General features: G+C 46.4%; 1 long non-coding RNA gene and 1 other non-coding gene across 2 annotated transcripts; one reads left to right on the top strand and one right to left on the bottom strand.

Annotated features, from left to right (window-relative positions):
- Positions 1 to 215: 215 nt before the first annotated feature.
- On the bottom strand, positions 216 to 289 carry Trnat-cgu (transfer RNA threonine (anticodon CGU)). Its single transcript has one exon. It is a non-coding gene; the product is annotated as a tRNA-Thr (tRNA).
- Positions 290 to 1,339: 1,050 nt separating this feature from the next.
- On the top strand, positions 1,340 to 14,682 carry LOC144167306 (uncharacterized). The gene is made up of 2 exons (XR_013321942.1): positions 1,340 to 2,042; positions 14,497 to 14,682. It is a non-coding gene; the product is annotated as an uncharacterized LOC144167306 (long non-coding RNA).
- The last annotated feature ends 1,685 nt before the right edge of the window (positions 14,683 to 16,367 follow it).

The following is a 16,367-nucleotide window of genomic DNA, read 5'->3' as shown; positions in this document are numbered from 1 at the left end:
CCTGCGGGTTGTAGGCGGTCGTTTTCCGGTGAATCGGGCAGCTCACCTTAAGGATTTCTTGAATAAGTTGGGCTAATCGACCAGATTTTGGTGAAATCCCCAAGGTGGAGTAAGTTTCTGTAAAGTAAAGTTTGACATCCTCCTAAATGCAGCCATACTGCTACAAAGGAAAGCTATACAGCTTTCTCGGAAACTTCGCAGTTGAAGAAAAATTCGTCCTGGTCCAGGATTCGAACCCGGGACCACTGCTTAACGGGAGCAGTCGCTCTACCAACTGAGCTAACCAGGAGGCTAGTCGTTAGCAGCGCGAAAGCGAATTGATCAACAACTCAAAGTGAAGGACAGGAGTTAATCGACCAGATTTTGGGGAAATCCCCAATGTGGAGTAAGTTTCTGTAAAGGAAAGTTTGACATCCACCTAAATGCAGCCATACTGCTACAAAGGAAAGCTATATAGCTTTCTAGGAAAGTTCGCAAGTGAAGAAAAATTCGTCCTGGTTCAGGATTCGAACCCGGGACCACTGCTTAACCGGAGCAGTCGCTCTACCAACTCAGCTAACCAGGAGGCTAGTCGTTAGCAGCGCGAAAGCGAATTGATCAACAACAGGTGGATTTCAAACTTTCCTTTACAAAAACTTACTCCACCTTAAGGATTTCCCCAAAATCTGGTCGATTAACTCCTGTCCTTCACTACGAGTTGTTGATCAATTCGCTTTCGCGCTGCTAACGACTAGCCTCCTGGTTAGCTCAGTTGGTAGAGCTACTGCTGCGGTTAAGCAGTGGTCCCGGGTTCGAATCCTGGACCAGGACGAATTTTTCTTCAACTGCGAATTTTCCGAGATAGCTTTCCTTTCTAGCAGCATGGCTGAATTTAGGCGGATGTCAAACTTTTCTCTAAAATAAGTTGGGCTGTGGACGCCGCTTCTCTTTCAGTGATGAGTATCGCCGGCGCCCCATAGAGAAGTACAATGTTTTTAATAAAAAACTAATTTCGGCGGCTGTGGTCCGTGGTAGCGCCTTTGTTTCACAGTAGCGCGTCAAGCAATCCGTGACCACAATCTATCTGTTGCCACTTGATGGCAGAGAAAAAGGGCGCAGCAAATCCATATCGATCGGTTGAAATGGTATTATCGGGGGATCAACCGGTTCTAAAACAACTGCTGGCCTTGTACACAGCGTTCTCCGTCTCTCACAGCCGTCTCTCACATGCGTGCCAGGATACTGCAAAAGCCAAGATTACAAGAAGATGGTTCATCGTGGCAGGCCTGAAGGATTTCTTCGCCTACCACTGCATCCTACGTGAAATGACGGATGCGTCAAATTACATATGGCTGCGCACCTAACCAAAATGTTACAGATATGTTACAATCCAGATATGAGACGAGACATGGTATATGAAGAGTGATATACTTACACTGTGTACATGACGGCCATCAGAGAGTCCGGGCAGGCTCGCGCCTCACAGAGCTTTGTCGCCGTCACAGCTGTGCGCCACTGCCCACTTCATCGTCATTTCGTACCAATATCATTGATAATTTCTTTCATAACATAAATTGAAATACCGAAACAAGAAACGTATTAAAGGAAATATCAGTCAAGTACAAAGCGTTACTCCGACATAATTCAATGTACTGTATTCATCGTATCCTAAGCAATATGAAAGCATATTTACAGTCTCTGTTCCTTCAACTACATGGTTTTAACCTGGCTTTCTGCTCGAGCTAACAAATAGACAAGCCCCCACTTATCACTGAAGGTGAACAGAGCACTGGGAAACACAATGCGGCCTCACTGAAAACCAATAAAACAATAAACATGCTTTTGTAGACGTAACAACAAAAGATTACTTTTGAACAGGAGTAGCCATTCAAAAATAAAATAGGAACGCACTCTACGTGCTCTCGCCACCTATATAAAAGCAGCTATTTTCAGACTCAGCTGCATTTAGTGAGCAAAGAAACTTGGATAAGAAACAACGATGAAGGCAACGTATCTTTTGTTGCTCCATCTTTGCTTGCCTCTCTTCGTTTCTTGTCGAAATCGTAAGTTAATTTTTATGTACGTTTTGCACGTACGCTTAAAAACATTTTCTGTTTGCAGAAAAAAGCTATCTGTAGTACCGAAAAATTATTTCTGCCATTTTTCATTCAATTACTATATACTAGTTGCCCGCATAAGAAAGCATAATTAGGACGATGAAAAGCGAGAGCATTTTTATTTTACCGATCCCATTGAGAAATAGTTGTGAGGGCTGAGCGAAAAGACATTGAAACAGTCTAAAAAAATTGGTGCAGTGTGCACTATTGTTGCTATGCTGGAGAAAGAGCAGAGCTGTCGGCACTTGTCCTTACGTCAGAGACCAGGCTGTTGCACACCAGATAATTTTTTGAACTTGCGGATTAGTTATCTATGACTGGCCCGCCCACATTGCTTTGTCCGCAGCCCTTCACACCTTCGACAAAGTGGACCGCGTCAGCACCAGCTAGTGCCCGCGGCAACCGGCTTCGCGAACACAGCGGCTGTAGAACGAACTCGACGTCTGTGCTCCACATTTCAGGCGTGAACGCACGTGAACGGGCGAGTAGAAGAGCAGGGAGAGATCACACCACGAAGGCTGGGCAGAGTGTTCGTTAAGGTCGAACTGGCCGACGCCGGGTGTTCCTCACGGGGCGTACGTCCATGTGCGATGGATGTTTTTTCTTCCGTATTTTTTCCTGGTAATGCTCTATGGCGGTACTGAAACCGTGGACACTTCTACTATTTAAAAGGAGTATGGCCACTGAAAAACGGAGGTGTTCTTTCCTTCGCCGGCAGTTTTCATTGTTGATGGAAGCGAATTATAATAAGGAACTAGAACATCAGTAGGGCGACTTTATTTCCCTGAAACCGACACAAACCTTGAGGAGCAGTAACAATTCAGTTCACCAGGAGACAATACAATAGTTCTGACTACCCAATTTTCGGTCAAATTGCGCATAAAACCCCGCATTTTTTTATCTTTAAGCCCGACATGCCTTTTTGTGTATTCCGATTCTGAAACTGTATTCAGCAGCAAACTATCTGGGCCGATTAACACAAATTATAAATAACAAGAAATGCTTAAACTGGAGCGAACTGGAGGCCGGACACTGATGCGCAAGGTTTTTCTCGTACTACATTGTACACGCTTGTGAGGCCTATGGTTTGGATGTGTCTTCGTGTCAGCTATGATCTGCCTATGCGTATCCGAAAAGTAATTTCTCTAGCGAGACTAACCCCATGGTACGATCGATGGTGAATAAAGCTATCAAATGTTCGCACTTCTAGGCGTTAGATCCGGATGCAAAGCAGTAGAATTAGTTTTGTTACCGTTGTTGCAGGTATTCGTGCTGTAATATCACTTACTTCGGCAATATTAATTGTAGATAGCAGCAAATTAAATATGGGATACAGAAATTGCAATTCATTTTGGAGAAACATCGCTTTTCCAGACAGACACAAAAAAGAAGCAGGTGTACTTGGCAATCTTTCATATCACTTTCATATCTTTCATATCGATAGGAGCATGTGGCCAAGTTATAAAATAGAAAATGAATAAACGACCCCTTGAGTGATAAAACGAATGTCGTGAGTAACTGCAAGATGGGGTATTATCACACTGCAGGGCGGCGGACTAGTGAAGTTTGAATCTTTCCTTACCATGTAGACCAATTTATTCCTCTTGCCTGTAGCGTGATTTTTGCAGTAATACAAAACGTCACTGTCTGCGAAGCTTGCCGTACAGCCACATTAGCCGCACTATTATCTCTGCAATCCCCTTTTCTTTCAGCAGCTAGTTACCAACACGTAATTAAAACTACAACTTTAAGACAGTCAAGCAAGCACACATATACACAAACGTGCCGACTTCTGTTTCACATCTTCACCGGGAGAATGACGTGAAGCGAAGAAACAGGGGCAAAGCGCCGACACACAAGCAGACCATTCAAAATAGACATCCATAGCAGTTGCCCCTAGCTCAGGATAGGCGCGCGAGAAAACTCAGGGATGCGAACAGGGTGCTCCTACGAGTGACTAGAACGCCCTGGTGCCGGTTACTAGGACGAGAAATGAGTGGAGATAAAAGATTCATTGTGATGAGAGGCCTCCATATGAAGATGGGACCCGACCTGCGTACCAGCAGTCCTCTACAAAAAAAAAACACGCAGCCGTGTCCCGGTCAGCCAGTCGTCTTGTAAAGCAGCCGGCGAAACTCGTATTTTGTGCAAATGAATTCAAAAAGTAACGTAACGGGGAAGAAACTGTAACCAGCACGTTAGGTTAGCCTTCGCGGCTACGGTGCGAGCTTGTAAGAAATTAAAACACAGGCACCACCAGTACTTTCGGAGCAGCGGAAAGCTTCTGCCCGCACCTGTGTGCCAGGTACTTAATGAGCAACAGGACCACATGAGCGGTAACTTTATGTTCTTCTTCCTCACTCCAAACACTTTACCATTCCATTTGAATATTAAAGTAGTAAAATTCCACTGAAAAAAATTGTCGTTTTCGTCGTTTGTATGTTTCATGCTGACTGTAGAGAATAAACCGTAGCTTCTAGTAGAATCTCAGTGTAGTAGCTGCCAATACAAACATATTGCAATTTGTACAACTGTGTCTACAACATTTGCTGCAATATAAATAACCGTTCAATGCCAGAAAAGCGGTTATTTTTTCTTTTTAGACAAATTTAAAACCCCTCAATTCTGCCGAAAGCCACGTGTACCTGGACTATGCAGAGCTTCTATACCACGATGGGGATTCATCCCATACTTAGGAGTCTGTATGCAATTTGTTTATAGAGGTTGTGGAGGAAACAGGAACAACTTCTCATCCTGTCAAGAGTGTCTGTTTAGGTGCGCTGGTAAGTGGGTAAATATTTTTCTATAGCGTTACGACACAACGAATGAATAGGTGATTCACGAATCCGCGACACTTGAATGTTTCTTCAGTCTGTTATTTGGATAGTATTAACAACAAGTAGGCCCAAAAACTATTCATTGGGTCTTCCCAGAAAGAACCGCTAGAACCTGTTTTATGAATTTGATAAAAAGGCCTTGACAGCTTTTTATTGCATTCATTATGACAGGGTTGCAATATGATGCATAAGAGCGTTTAGGGGATCTTTTTCTGTGATGACCACAAAAGCTCCTGCTCTGTTCATAGCATAATAAGATTTTGTGTACCCTTTTTTGGGATATTTGTTTTAGTTTTTTTAAGTATATATTTATTTGCAGTACTAGTTTCAAGACAAAAAGTTCGCAGTTGTTGCATCATAAAAGCCTTCTGCGTTGTTCACACCTAATTATGAAAGGTAATCAACTATTAAAAACGGATGGTTAGGTTAATGGTAATCACTGGAATCAAAATGATGGAAGCTTACAGTAACGCGTAAGGCTTCAAAGTAGCGAAGCCGTATGCAACCTTCACAACCATGCATCACGAAAGTTTAAGTCCATGATTCGGTACCGGTCACGCACTTTCTCCCGGTTGCACTGAACATACTCGGTGCTTTGTTCCCGCCCACGCCTTTTGACAGCAATATCTCCGGCAACGTGGCTTGTGTCGACACTCTGGACTTGCTTCTGATTTAAGGGCCTCGAGGCGAGCGGCCTTCTCATTGGGCGTTCTGACGACCCGAGGCCGACCCATCCCTGCGCCTGAGCCGACGCACATCTAGGACGCGTGCGAATGACGAGCGCACCGCCCTATAGGGACCGGGCGGCCGTTGTATGGCGCCCCCGTCGTTTCAGCGAACAGCGCCGCCCGTGGCGAACCGCTCGTCAGTGGAATGCTGGTGGTTGTCAGCGCAGCGTAGTTGTGCATGGCTTTCTTTCGTTTTTTTGCGGTGCGGCTTGCAAAGCGAACGTAACCCCACGTGCATTTTTCAGATCGGTAAATCTTGAGTGTGGATGTGATGTTTACGAGGCATGCGATGTGTGTTATTTGCGCCCACACTCAGTATTTACAAATAGCAGACGACGCTCACTGCGCCAAGCTGGAAGTAAAGCTGAAAGTGAAAGTCTTTTCCTTCATGCAATTTTTTCATGCCTGCATGCAGTTTCGCGTATCGAGGAGTATATTGCCGCTAAATGCTCCCACAAAGCCGGTGTGTGCAACCGATCTAGGAATGCTGCGGCGCTGGCCTTTGGCAGTTGATGACGAAACGGCGCCGACGTCGTGCACAAGCGAAAGGCAAAGTTGGAGGGTATCTTCGAAGATTTACCTCAAAACAGAAATTGTGATGGACGACGCTTCCGTATCTTCATTACCTACGGCTGAAACGTGTTTAATTTCACATAAATGCTCTTACTACAGTCATCGGGAGTCATTGATAGAATAAATACCGCATGATAGTAGAATTTTATTGCTTGTCGTGGAGAAGCATTGCTTTACAAGAATTGCAATGATTCTGGCTAGTTGGTAAATGGTTTTTCAAAAACCAATTCCTGCGTGGCTGAAGACGCAAGACAGGAAGGTGCCCGATACCTGTACTCAGCTTCACAACTGAATGCTGCGGTCGATTTACAAGCTGCTACCTACGCTTGAAAAATCATGCACACCTCCGTCTAACGACGATGATGGTTTATCGCAAAGCTCTATCGTATGGGTTTCCTTGGTTGCCTTCTGGGTTTAAACTTTGACTAGTTAAGCGTCGAATTTGACCAGCACGCAGTTTGGTCTTTTGATCGCAGCGTCTTTGACTTTGACCATTTCCCATTCGATTTCGCACGAAGAAAGCTTTGTGCTCAATTACCATAATCATTAGACCAAGGGCTCGATGATTTTGCTGTTTAATTTTGAACTTCCATGCCCCCTCTCCAAATCTAAACTTTTTCCAGCGTGTCGGAAATGTGTCTGTGGCGGAGGACTCGGGCTCATGCACCTATATTTGAGGCAACTAATCACGCGTTTTTGGTGTCTTCACCAGACATTACACGATTTTTATAGGTACTCTGTAAAGAATACTTAAGCATTAAAAAACACCGGCTGACGTTAACACTGCCACATTTTTTAACTATCGGTGCCAGCCTTTATTCTACGCAGGGGTTAAAACGGGAAGGGGGGAGGGATGGTTTGTAGCTTGGGCTGTTGAGTTGGTGAATAACTTTGGCTCTTGATAAAATGACCACCACAAACGTGGGATTTCCACTTCGGCTTTCAGGCTCCCATGCTGTCACAGTGTCGCTCACCAAAACCGAAGGTACAAAGATCACGGTTACAGAAAGTGTAAACTACCGCAACATTTCTACGGCTACACGGTAATCCATCTCGTATGCAGGTGCCTTTCTATTTAAAGCACACGTATCGAGGTATCCCAGCGCGTGGAAACCGTAGTCATTGAAACCAGTGAAGATAATTTAAAGTGGTAGGAAAGAATTCTAATATTGCTAATAGTTTTATTCCTACTAAGATCGCGCGCAGCCAGGCGCAGAGCGCTGCAAAAAGCGCTCGTGTCAATGTAGCCCTTCCCCAAACTTACAAGCATCCAATAAGTTTGCGTAGCCGTGAGTGTATTTAAGAAGACAATAATACTAATAATAGTAGTTTTATTCGTACTCAGAACGGGTGTAGCCAAGCGCAGATCGCTGTAAAAAGCGCTCATGCCATTGCAGCCGATACCCAACTTTAGACGCGTCCGACAAGTTTACGTAGTCATTACTGCATCTAAGAACCCAACACATATTTTTAGACTTCGTTTCAGCTCACATGTCTGCTCACAACGCCTCCAAAACATACGAAGCACCGAAGCAAACACGACAAAAACAACGGGAGGCTGTGTAGTCCAATGCACCGGCTCATTCCACTGACGAGGGGAGCGCCGAGTGGTGGCGCCACCCGTCCAGCTGCCCGGTCCCTATACCGTGAGAGGAACCATCGAATAACGCGAGCGCTGTGATTGCGATAGCGAAATTGTTGGCACGATTAGGGTGGAGATTTTTTTTTCTGAGATGTGGAGGGAGGCAACCTTGCTCAATGTCTCTAAATGGGTATGTTTCGAGTGAAAAACGTTCGAAGGAGCCGTAACTAGCGAGTGACGTGAGCAGTGTGATAGCGGAAGTGAAGTGTTCTCAAGATTACGCCGGAGAGTTTCTTTTTTTGGCGTGGCGGTTGGGGGGGGGGGGGGGGCTATCTCGGCCGATCTCTTTAAGTAGGCATGTTTGGCGTGAAAAAGGAGTGCCAGGGGTTTAAATGCTGGGCGGTCCACGCGAGGCACGAGCTCGAGTGCGCGCCCGGACGGGCACTCTTGGTGGTCTTGCTAATTGCTTGGCGGTCGCCTCGCGGTCCACTCTCACGTACGCGCGCCCGGCAATTTCTTGGTACTTTTAACTGCGGACACAAAAAATTGCAATTTTCCCGAGAGCTTTGCGCTTTAAATGCCGCCCGATCATCATCATTGTTCAACCAAGATTTATTTTGACTCCTCGTCAAATATACAGCTTCCTCTGTCCCAGTACGCTGGAGGTGTGCTTAGTAGAAAAGCCAACTTAAAGAAACGTCTCCGCTTCACTCAGAGCAGAAAGCACCGTTCAGCAGTATGCGGGTGCACTGGCATTATGTTTATTCACATTTGGTTGATGTGACTTTTCTCGTGAATGGCTTTAACATTTCACGTCATCGTTCCTTGTGCATGTAAAACCCGTAAGTCGGGAAGCCAGGGCTCACTGTATCTAACGGAACAACGTGGTGACACGTAGGCGTTATATCCTTGTTATTTCTCGCACAATAACGCGTGTGCATATGCCCTGAGCAACGCACCGACTATTCTGCGCTCAGCATGCTGGACATTGGATAATCTTGCTTACTTGCACAGCGCCAGCATTTTAGACTACCGAAAGCATTCAGTGTTGCTCTGGCATGCCGGGATTTTTTTGTACCAGTTCTGGAAATGCCCGAACCCGACACTCATAGGAGTGCACACCTCGCGTTAATAATCTGTGACAGGGAAAAAAACCTTAGTGATCAGGAGAACGGAACGATTAGAAGAGGAGGTGACCGCGCGTATGCATGGGAAGCAAAGAATGAACGCTGTCGGAACGCGTAAGTGGACAAAAGGCCGAACGCGACATGTGTGGTGAGAATGTTTTAGGTTAGACCACACGCCATTGAAAACTGTTGCTATGGCATGAACGGTTACTCATAAGGGAAGTGGATCTGCATGACACATCCACGGCAGGTGTAAAGTGAAGTAACGCTATGCGAAACTTCTTGCAGTTGTATAAATGAATAAGGCATGACAGCCGCGTAACCGGATGTATTTTCGGGGTATTGTGCGGTGCTGTGAATATAGAAACTGCCTGCTTTTATACAACTTCATAGTCATATTTTACGCCTAAATAAACCTGGACAGTTAGCTGGTTAGTTAGCTTAAAAATGTACAGAAAAATACAAGTGGGCGCAGGATTCAAAGTACGGGTTGATTTATAAAAATATCTATTTCCCCACGAAAATGCAGTTGCAGCAAACAGAACCTAAGTATACCGAAACATTTCTGCGCGAAATATTATTTTACCAGAATAAAAACCATTGGAAGAAAACAAAAGACGGGGGATGCAGCATATCACTAAATTCCGGTACGTAGCCTCCCTCGCTGGCCCCTAAGACACGGCATGTGCAAGGAAAGTTTTCCAGCAGGTTCAAAATAAACGGGCGAACAGATTTGTCGCGCGGCATAATACTAGCGGCTCTAGAAGCATTTCTAGTCTCTTAGACTAGAAATGCTTCTAGTCTAGAAAAGAGACTTCTAGTTTCTAAGAGCCTAGAAGTAATTCTAGGCTCTTCAGCTATGTTATAGACAAATACCTCAAGACGGACAGGACTGTAGAGCGGCCAGGACCTTATCGGGGAGCACCTATCGAGATGCTGGACAAAATCCTCACTCACTTTGAGCTAAAGGTGTCAGTTGCCGATAACCACCAGAATTGTGCCCGGTGGCCACGTACGATTAGGTATAGATTGCTCAAAAACTGCAGTGATAGAGGTAGGGAGGATCTCTTATGGCACATGAACGTGGCATGGGTGAGCGACAACCTACCGAGGCGATGGCAGCAGGCGGAGATTACATTCATAACGAAGTTCGGAATGTTTCCTCACATCGACAATCTATGGCCCATTTTTCTCAAGTCTTGTGTGGGTAAAGTGATAGATAGTATGGTGGTAAACAGCCTACAAAAGCATATGGACAACACCAATGAGATGCCCGATACCATTTTTGGATTTTTAAGCCCCTCAGAGCACAGGACGTCTTGCTACAAGTCAAAAAAGAGATCATGAAGCAGGTGACCAGCCATTACCCATAGCTATTTCGGCGCTTCACCTCAAGAACACATTTGATAACGTCTCTAACGCCAGCGTCCTATCCAGCCTCCAGGACACCGGATATGAAAAACGGTTCCAAAATTATATACAGGACTTTTTGACAAGCTGACAGGGCTAAATCAAAGTGGGGGAAGAGGTATCTACTCCCTTGAATCTCGTAAGCCAGGGGAACACCAGGGGTCTGCCTTGTCACCCCGTTTGTTTACATGGCTCTCCTGGGCCTCCCAAAGGCGGTCGGAGCAATCGAAACCTTCGGTCACGCACTATATACCGACGACATCTCGCTCTGAACGACGAAATCACGCTCTTCAGGATGGGTCCAGCACACGCTGCAGGCTCCCGGAAATGTAGTGGACAAATACTGCAGAGTGTGTGGCCTTAGATGCCCCCCTCCTAAATCAGCACTTGTGAACTTCGGACAAATGTGCCTAAGAAACAAAAAGACATAAATGTTAGCTTACGGGGCGAAGACATCTTTCCTGCCTTATCGCAAAAATTCTCGGATTAGTCGTGCAGGCCAACAACAGTGCATCTATATCCGTTAGAAAAGCAAAGCGTACGCCTGAACAAATCCTTCATATGCTCCGATGGGTGGCGTCAAAAATTCAAGGCCTCAAGGACAGGGACACAGGCTCGTCAAAGCCTGTGGCGTGAACAGAATCACTTTTCTGGCACCCTGTCTCTTCCTGAACAAAGGGTACGAACAGCTGCTGGATGTCATCATCCCCAAAGCCGCCAAGCACGATATTGGAGTTTATATGAGCGAGTCTACATGCAAACTCTTGGAAATTGGTTTGCCTAATGGGGTCGACGAACCCATTGAGGACCGTCTCGTCAATCGGAAGCATAGGCTGAGCAATACAAAAGCGGGTAGACGCATCTTGCAGGAAATCGGCTGAAGGGCGACGACATCTGACGACAGAAACCAGTTGCCAGATGAACGGCTGGAAGCCATCAAAGCCAAACCGATCTTCAAGAACATGATTTCAGCGTATCACGTTGGCAGGCGTGAGGCAAAAGCTCGTGCACGCAACAGACTTCTCGCAAAAGAGGAAGGGGCTCTCTTCACGGTCGCCTCCATGAATGACGGTACGACCCGGTCAACAGCAACAATGATGATCGTGCAAGAGCTGCTGACGTGTGCATCAGCTGTGCTTAAAAACATTGAAGCGGCCGAGGAACGGGTGATTGCTCCGGCTTTAGCCGTACCGGACGAGACCAAAGTTACCACGGATTTTCAGCAAGCCTGCAGAAGATTCCTGTATGGCTGGATGTCCCGGTTGGCCCGTGTGCTGAAAGAGAAAAAAAAAAACCTCCGAAGAAAACACTCGTCGTGTGGCTACCGGCACATTCTGCGGTGGAGGGTAACGAGTTTGCCCATCAGCCGGACCGAGCATTGACTTACCTGACCACGTCCGCAGTAGAGGAGATAAACCAACCCTTGATCACCTACAGGGGCATATCCACTAATTACAGGCATGACAGGCGGAAACTCTCTGCTCCACACGCAGAACTCCCGAAGGAACAGCAAGCTACATACAGAAAAATCGAGACGGACTCCTCAGCTCACCCCCCTGTACTCAACCGCTTGTTCCCACACCATTTTGAAAGAAGCTTGCCCAATCTGTAAGAATTAGGTACTCTCCACCACATGAGAGGGCAGTGTAGGTTTAGCACGAAGCACCCACTCCGATTACTTGAGCGTCGCCCCTCCAACCACACCTACATATTAACGAGAGCTGGAGGATCTTGCTTACCAGCCCCACCCTAGAGCATCAGCTACGGTTGGTCGCCAGAGGCCAGGCGGCGAGAGCAGCATATTGTAAAGTGGCGGCACGACAGATGACACGAACCACGGTGAAGAATGATGAACGTTGTATTTGCAGTATTTATATGGCGGCCACAATATAGCGCGCTCCAGGACCCCGCCACTTCTTCGTCGTCTTCTGCCTGAACACAGGCAGCATGGGACATTGCCCTCCTATGTGTCCAGTGACATCTCCCCCAGTCAAGGGCGACCGTCCCGGTCGGGGCCGCGGTGACGTGACGGATGAAATGAAGACTAGCGATGCGATCCAATGAGCACCGAGGTACTTGCCGCCACGCTGGACGATGATTTCATGGATGATGCCTCACGCAGCTATAGCGATGTCCGGAAGGCAGCGACGAAGCGGCATGTGTACTCGGAACCACATCGGACGAAAGAAATGGGGACACGGCGTAATCTGCTCGGCTAGTCTGGTCTCAACTCGTCGTGGCTCGTTTTCATGGTCTGGTCACGCGCTGGGGACACGGGGCGAGTGACGTGGTCGTTCTAATGCTGGTCGCAGTGGGGCTGGGGCTGTCCGACATGACCAACGTACCGTCGACGATTGCGGTAAGGCCGAGAAGGGGCGAAGCTGGGGCCAGGATGCGGTGAACCCGCACACTCCACCAAAATGTGCCGTGGCGGCATGGCAGATCACACGAACCATGGCGAAGAATGATGAACGATGTATTTACAGTATTTGCATGGCGGCCATAAGATAGCGCACTCAGCAGGACCGTGAAGGAAGAAGAACCTCCGTCTATTGTGGAGTTCAAAATGGACGCCTCTGAAATAGTTTATTCTTCCTCCTCCAGCGCTAATGCTAATGATGAAAAGACACCTTGCTTGGGAGAGGTCACCACGGCTGCCTCATTCTCTAGGAGCCATTTATGGATAATTTGTGAGGTGGTTACAATTGTTTATACCTTCGGAGACGACTAGCAGATCCAACCACCACTGCTTCGAGTCCATGACTAAGAGCCCATACAAGTCCCAATTCTGAGGATCACTTGGCGTCAACCACTCGCCCCGAAGTTGACGCCGACCTTTTCGATGCATCGATGATTACTCGCACCGCAACTATGCAAATAAACAAGGATACTGAACGACAACTATGTGCCTGGCAATAGTCCAATACACTACCTTCGCCATTAAAGTATTGCGTGTGAATGCATGCTTCCCTGAATTTTTTATACTATAGCCTCTCTTGGTTCATGCGAACTCGCCAATTTCGGTCGGATTGTCTACATGCCCTCATTAAACGAGGCGCGTGTACAGGCAAATAATTCAACGCTACTCAGCCTTGTAGCATGCTCCCTTTTGTCATCATTCATTGTTCAGCAAATGGAAAACATTGAGCCTATTTAAAGAAAAACATTTTTACATAACTGCCACTGGCTGTGCCCGTAAAAAAAAATTGACGCCGACATGAATTTTTCAAACGTAAATGACGCGTTAAAACAATATTTTAAAAACAAAGAATGTGGAGGCTTCGCTGTAAATCCTGCATCTCGCGACTGAAGCGTCAAGCTGGAGCGCCAAGCTGGCTCACGGTAAAACCTGGATCACGTCACTGGAGCGCCAAGCCAAAGTAACAAACGTTTCGACCAGTCGGCGCTAGAGCACTGCGAACGTGGAAGAATTGCATTGAATTCAGCAACGATCTATTGTATTCATCGCAGGGGATGAAACACGAGAATATAGCGTCACAGGTGGGTGGGGAAGAAAGAGAGAAAGTTGTGTGGGAGAGGCTGCAGAAGAATATCCTCTTCGGACGACATTTTCAGCCAAGCCAGCAGACAAGCGGCCAGTTTTTAATGCGGCTTAATCAGGGATAAGGCACCGAGAGAGGGAGGGTTAATTATAGCTGCCTTACGAATTGCACGGTAAAATGTCGTGAGAAACGAGTATTAATAAGGAAAAGACAAAACAGGGGGGGTTTAGACTTTTGGATTAGGCTTTCTTAGACTGAAATGCTTACAACAATCTTTATAAGATTCGTTCGAATACTTCCAGGTGTACTAGCACACTCACGAGTCCCCCCTCCCCCTTTTTCACCGGAAAATATAATTCATTGAAACTAAAGTGCATGCAAACAGCCGTTTAATAGGCTGTACACGCAAGATGCACAAATAGCTACCGCAAGAAGAAGGATAGACGTTCAAATACTTTCAAAGAAAAACTTTCCTTCTGGGTACTAATTTAAGAAATTGCTTTTCCTTCTGCTCGACAGAGTGACCGTCCTTTTCATGTGACAAAATGCATTTTTTCGGCGATATATTATTCGAATTTTATTTTTTTCAGTAATAAACTTTACCTTATTAACTCAGGCACCTCTCCATCTTTTTTTACAGGACGACTTTCCAAAAGGAAACGCTGCCTTTATCTTCCGTATACATTTGGGGCTTACCACAAGGCTGGGTAAAAACACGTTGGCATATTTCACCAAAAAATAATAAGTCTGGGCAGACAGGTAATGGAAACTGAAGTGGGTTGGCAGTTGGAACAGCAGTTCGACAATAAACTATTTTTTACACTGATGAATAGCCTGTGCTGTTGTAACCCATCAGCGGTAAATGGTCTTTCCGACATAAAAAGTCTGGCCCTTTTTTAATGATACTCTACTTGTACCGTGTACGCATGGCAGAAATATCTTAATTTTCTGCTGCTTTAGGACGCATCTGTATCCCCAAGGGCTGCCTTCTTTTTTAGCTTCTATTCCTGTTGAAGCAGAAGCTCGTACCACTGCTCAATAAAGGCTTCTGAACTACCCTCTGACCTGTTGACAGGGAAGATATTTCTGTACTGTAATGGCGAAGGACGTGTTTTTGAACTGAGCCTATCCTGCATATCTTAGCAATATTACCTGGCATACTTGTATTACAAAGCAATCGTTTTTCAAGTTTGCAATGTCCTCAACTCTGGTAATAAAATCCGCAAAAAATACAGATCTCAATGGCAGACACAGCCACTGGTTGCGTCAAAGTATAACAGATAAGCGACAATAAAAGCCACACCAGCTGAAATTAATGGTGACGATGCTTGAAGTGCAAAGCTTTTCCCGTACGAAAATCAAATATCGAAGTGCCAATGACGAAGCCGCTTCATTTAAAGCCAAGGCGTCCACGATAAAAGTGCAAACCACGGAGCAAGATATAAAGTGCAAACCACCTGAAAGACTGAACAAAGTACTTCGAAAGTACTACTAAAGAAAATGGATTTTGATTTTTGGCGCCCGAGCGTCAAACAAAGCACATTTTTGACGCCCAAGTATTAAAATTCAAACTATGAGCTGCCTGCGATTTAAAGTCCAAACTCAGACCACCTGCAAATGATGATAATGAATAGCGGCCCTCCCTTTGAATCAGGGCTTCGGTTATCAGCAACCGACATGTAAGTTTTATTCTACTAACTTGCCATGATCCTAGCTAATCCAGTAGATTGGCCTCCCCCGCTCCCCAAAACCCATGTTTTGAACTCTAACCACGGCAATCTGGAGTCTGTTCTGTCTCCGCCTTTTCTGTCAATTTTCGCAGTGTTAATTAGCAGTTACCGCGCTATAAGTGGTACCGATGTGCGGGTGAAGGTACGGGGCGGCGACCGATACCAGTTTCGAGCAAACGGTACAATTTTTAGTGATTTACGCGGACTTCGTATTCGTGGTGGTGGCGACCTGCCGCTAAGCCTACCCGACCTGCCGAGGACAACGGCCGAGGGCTTCGGCCCGCTAGGCCGTTTGGGCCTAACCCCGGCGTGGTGAAAAAGTATGGCATGTTCACTCCCTCAAGACATTTTTTTTGTAGATGCATCACTGTCGCGGGAGGGAGGATGTTGCGAAAAGAAAGAAGACCGCTTGCCAAAGTAGAGATCATCATCATGAGGAGAAAAGGAGAGAAGATTAAAGAGGTGTTCTCAGCAGAGCCGTGGCGCGGGTCTAGTTCCTCAATAATGGCTTCCGATATGGAGACGACCACGTCTTCGCAGGAGTTTACGACCCCAGGCCCCAGCAACAGCGGCAGACAGATGTGCATTGAGGTTCCAGGAGAGAAAATTTCCTTGGAAGATTTTAATGATAGTTCCGGTTGGACGCATGTGGGCCGGCGTATCAAAGCCCCAGCCGCCGGTGAGGGCGCCTCGACCATTACCCGCCAGTCTAGGCCTAAAACAAGGTACCACTTCGCCAGAAAAGTGATCGCATCGACAACGAGGGCAGCGAGGATGCCAG

This window comes from Haemaphysalis longicornis, unplaced genomic scaffold (genome assembly GCF_048455015.1).
Source record: "Haemaphysalis longicornis isolate Haplotype H1 unplaced genomic scaffold, Haemaphysalis longicornis Haplotype H1 scaffold_2, whole genome shotgun sequence".
Lineage (NCBI taxonomy): Eukaryota > Metazoa > Arthropoda > Arachnida > Ixodida > Ixodidae > Haemaphysalis > Haemaphysalis longicornis.
Note: the sequence above shows the minus strand (reverse complement) of the source record. Positions and strands in the feature narration are given on the sequence as shown.